Source organism: Nematolebias whitei, chromosome 4, assembly GCF_014905685.2.
Source record: "Nematolebias whitei isolate Nwh7 chromosome 4, NemWhi1, whole genome shotgun sequence".
NCBI classification, from domain to species: domain Eukaryota; kingdom Metazoa; phylum Chordata; class Actinopteri; order Cyprinodontiformes; family Rivulidae; genus Nematolebias; species Nematolebias whitei.
The window spans coordinates 51,719,229-51,724,706 of NC_056501.1; positions in this window are offsets into that span (position 1 = coordinate 51,719,229).

Here is a 5,478-nt window from a genome sequence, read left to right on the forward strand (position 1 = left end):
AAGTAGTGACGGTACTTGTTCGACACAAGTTCACCTCTCGGTTGGGCTCACATGAGTTGTGAGTCCGTCAGAGTTCCACTCAGATGTGGAAGATTGCATAATTCCCACGAGACTCGGAAGAACTCCGGATCATGTCTGGAACCTCCTGAACTCTCCAGCAATTCTTCTGTTCGGTTTGCTCTCCGAACTGAACTCCCACCGCACTCGACCGGGCTCGACTGCACTCGACCGCACGTACTAGGAAGTGCCGACATTTAAAGAGTTCTATTTCCGGTTCATTTGGGAAGTTCCTGATTGGTCGATCGACCAGACAGGGGTGTGTTTTAGTGATGTAAGAGGTTATTAAAAGTCAGAAAAACAGAAAGAATGTTTTGGAACAGACTGAAGATGTTTTTGAGACAGACGAGAGAAATGTTTAGGCGAGTTGGGGGAAAACAGGTGCCAGCTTCTCTATTTATGTCTGAGAGGATTTAAAAACATGACAGTTCGTTCCAACAACTTGTTTTGCGTTTGACTCCGACATTTGACCGACATCACAACTTGCTCATTTCAGACAGAAGATCAGAACATGCATGAATCACTCCGTAACACATTCTAACTTGATTTCTACTTTGAATGAGGATTAAAAATCACTAATACTGTTTCACAGTTGATTTAAAATGAGTAGTTCACTTCAACATTTAAAAATGGTTTGAACTAAACACACTTTTGATTATCACGACATTTGTAAAATAGTAATGATAATAAAAAAGAGAGTGTTCTTTCAATTGATCAGTGCAGGACACTTAGAAAGTCTCTGGATGAACTTAATCTTGTGTTTCTGGACTCAAATCAATGAAATACAGTTCTTGTCCCAGGAAGGCCCTCAAGGCCAGATTTGAGACCTGAGGCTTAGTTCACTACATACTGATGGTCTTCAACAATTATTGATGACCTGCTCACAATATGGTCAGGAGTATGACATTATGTACAATGCACTAAAAAGTAATTTCATGATCATAAGAACCAGGGAGGATCAGAAGTTTGTACTTCCTGACTTCTCTTTATTTGGTGCTGTTCTTAAAGTGTGTGCTGCTGGTAAATATCTGGGAAATTATATATTTGATGATCTGGCTGATGACATGGACATTTACAGACAACATTGTTTAATGTATGCACAAGCCAACATGCTTGTACGTTAGTTCAGGATGTGTTCTGTAGCAGTGAAAGTGGCTCTTTTTAAAGCATACTGCACTCCTTTGTACACTGTAGGCCATCTAATCACAAGCAGAACTGGTTTGTTCCACTTTGGAGTAAGCTGTTGGGGGAAGAATCAGTTTTGTTGTGTGTTTTCTTGACTGATGAAGCCTTCTGGATGGAAGGCGAAATGTTTCAGCACAATAAAAGAAACTGTCCAGATGACTTGACTGAAAAATGTTGGATTGCATACCTGGATTATTGAGCATGGACTTTGTTGGTCCTTTGTATACTGCCCACTTGTGGAGACGATTCAAGCAAAGCAGCATACAGAAACTCAAGGTGGCATATAATGAAGGAATGAGGATGCTGTTTAGGATGCCGAGATGGACTAGTGCAAGTCAGTTATTTGTTGATGTTGGTGTCTCCACTTTTTATGCTGCATTATGTAACCTTACGTACAGATTTATGTGGAGATTATGTGATTCTACAAATAACATCATCCTGATACTAACGGCTATTGCACAAAGCTCAGTCAGGTTTATGTCCAGAATTTGGAACCATTGGTGTTTCAGCCTTTTTGTAAATCTGCAACTTACATTTATGATTTTTTATTTATTTTTTTAATCTTTTTATATTATCTATTTGCATTTTGTTTTTTATATGGACCTTCTTGTGTCTTTAATTATGGTGATGATGATGAGTACCAGCCGGATCAAGAAAGCTCATCAGAGACTCTACTTCCTCAGGCGGCTGAGGCGAGCTGGTCTGGAAGCTCAGTCCTCACCTCCTTCTACAGGTGTGCAGTGGAGAGCATCCTGTGCTCCAGCATCAATGTGTGGCATGGAGGCTGCACAGCTGCAGAAAGAAAAGCATTGCAGAGAGTGGTGAAGGCTGCACAGAAGATGTTGGAGTCAGCCTACCCACCATCACAGACATCTACACCTCCAGATGCAGGGAGGGCCACCTGCATCATGAAGGACCCCACTCACCCAGCACACACACTTTTTGCCCCACTCCCCTCAAGAAGGAGGTTAAGGAGCATTAAGTGCAAAACCACTAGACTGAGGAACAGCTTCTACCCTGAAGCTGCTAGACTCATGAATCTCTAATCAGAATAATCTCTGTAATGCCACTTTATTTGGTACTATGTCATTTTATCTGTGTTGCTGATTATCCATCCTGCTGATTTCTTACGTTTATGCTGCTTTACTCATACTCATTTACTCACTACAGACTCATGTTCAGGCTGCTGTTTAAAATACCATATTATTTTACATTATTAATGTTTAGCATATAACTTAGATCCTTGTATATTGTTTCTTTTTATACTTTATATTTTTGCTATTTTTGGTTGTAACTGGGAACTTCGGTACACAATTTCATTCCACCTCATGTACCACATGAGATGCGAATGACAATAAAGAAATTCAAATTTATCTAGCTGGCGATCTAGCTAGTTATTTGCAATAGCTAACAACTAGCTAGTGCCCATGTCCAGCAATCACTGTGCGAGGGGCGGGGGACAGGTAGCAAGTCCATTTCAATCGGCGGGTCAACGGACGTGTGACAGGTTGTCCATCTGAGCTTAAAGCAACTTTTTTTTACCTCTAAACCGGCCGGTCAGACCTGCCTTCTCCTCAACAAGTAGATTAACACAATTTTATATTGTGCATTCAGTTTTGTTTGTGCTGATTCGTAAAGCCGCATCAAAACCCAAGATTACCCAATTATTTATTACACGTGGTTCCTAAGTAAAACTAATCCCGTGCGAATAGGGCTTTAGTCCACTCTAGAGCAAATCAGAGTTTTTTTTAAACAAGTTAACCAGGTTAAACATCCTCTTACATGTTGTTTCTTACTGTCTTTATTTAATTACATTCTAAAACAGAGATTCATAGATATTCATGCAGATGCTGTTTTATAAATCATTGCTGTCAGTTTTGCATTTCACAGTTAGGCTGGTAGAAATATTGTAAAATTCCTTCTTTAATGGACCCTAGGCAGCACCAGAGGCGCTATATATATATTTATATATATCTCCTGCTGATGAACTTTTAATGAAATTTAGTTCATCAGTAAATCTCTGATGAAGCAGATTAAACATCTATATTTGATTTTTTTATACGTTTTCTTCATCATTTAATGTATTTGCACTCATTGTATTTACTTTTATTGTTCAATTTAGATATGTGGTTTTGTTTATTGTTTGCAGACTTTTTATTACTTTTAGCTTTGCTTTAAAGTTTAATTCTTGTTTTGTGATTTGTACATCTGTGGGTTAGAATAAAGTTGAACTAAAGGCCGTATACAGTATCTTCTTTAAACATATTTGAGGGAAATACCAATATTTTTGTGTCTTTTTATGATTTTTCAGCTGACTTAACTTTAACAGATTATTTAATTGTCATTAAAATTACAACAGGATTTCATGATAAAGCCAGCACCGTTTATTTATTTTTTAAATCTTACTTGATAAAAAAAATATACATTACATAAAATGTTTTTAAAAAATTGTTTCCACTCTCCGTGCACCAAACCCATCTGCCGGGATCGGGGTTCAGCCTCCATGAGCATGCAAGGCTGGGATCCAGGCAACAGCCTTCTGCAATTTAGAAGTTCATATGATCCTCCGCGGTCACCAGCGGAGCTTGGAGCCTGCAGAGCCTGCAAGATCGGGATCCTGATCCCCAAGTCGGCATTAGTGTTGTCATTATGGTTTTTAAAATCTTTAAAATATGTCCAGCCGCTGCTCAGAGTTCCAAGAAATTGCAAATGGTGGATCAGTGTTTTGAAAAATTTCTGAAAGACCCAGTGACTCCGCCCTGACCAATCAGTGACCGACAGTGTTCTGACATCACGTTTTGGTACCTGCTCGGCCTGGTTGGAACCACAGAGCCAAGGGTTCTGAAAAAAGGGACCAGTTCTATGTACTGTTACTAATGGAAAAGGGACATAACAGAGACACAGACTTATATACAGGAAACACCAATTAGACCAAGTGAAGGCACCTGAGAAATCGTAGATGCCAGAGAAAGAGAGAAGATGCAGGACATAAACATGACACCAGGGACAAAACCACAACTCCTACAGTAATTACCCCCCCCCCCCCCCATCACCCCGAAAAGGGCATTTCTAGATATCCAAAAGCCCACTACAGAGACTTGGGTGGGAGGAGGGGGAAAACAGGCCGGAGGGCACAAAGAAACACACGAGGGGGACCAGGACAGGACACACACTCTAGGAACAAAAACAAAAAGGTCCAGGCAGTCAAAAGATCGTCCCAAGGCAGGCCATGTCCAAAACCCTGGAGCAGGTCAGGCAAGGGGCCTGGACTAGGCAAGGCTGGCTCGGACTCTTCGTCGGCAAAGGTTGGCTCTTCATCGGCAGAGGAAATGAGACTGCCTCATCGCAGCAGAAGACATAGCTGCAGCTGTTGTCAACACCCCAGGAGAAGTGAAAACCTCAGTAGTCAAGTCAAATCAGATTTATTTATAGAGCACATTTAAAACAGAAACTGTTACCAAAGTGCTTAACAAAAATATCACATCATCAAATAAAAAGTAGCAAGATATATTTACAGCACATGGAATAAAAATATAAAACCGAAAACATAATTAGAAACAATGAAATACTAAATCAGATCACGTTGTGTCAAAAGTCAAGGAAATAAAAACAAAAAGCATAAACTCAGTCAGAAACAATGAAATACTAAATCAGATCTGATGACCTTGTGTTAAATAGGAATAATAACAAAAGCATAAACAGAATCAGCATCAATGAAAAACTAGATCTAAATCAGATCACCCTGTGTTAAATGTCAATGAGTATAGGTGATTTTAAGAGAGTTATAAAAGCAGAGACTGAGATGGCCTGTTGAATGTTGATGGGCAGATTGTTCCAGAGTTTAGGGCCCACGACTGAGAACGCTCGATCTCCTCTGAGCTTCAGTTGATTTTTGGTACGGCCAAAAGCATCTGGTCTGATGATCTCAAAGCCCGAGAAGGAGTATAAGGATGAAGAAGGTCGGAGAGGTATGATGGTGCAAGGCCGTTAATGCACTTGAATGTCAGCAGGAGAATTTTAAAATCAACTCTGACACGTACAGGAAGCCAGTGAAGAGAGGACAGAACCGGAGTAATGTGCTCAAACCTGTGAGTTCCTGTTAGTAGCCGAGCTGCAGCATTTTGTACGAGCTGGAGACGTGAAAGTGAAGCCTGACTAACCCCAACATAAAGTGAGTTACAGTAGTCCATGTCATGAATCACGTCCCTGTATTTAGATCTTTATCACTCTGTTCAC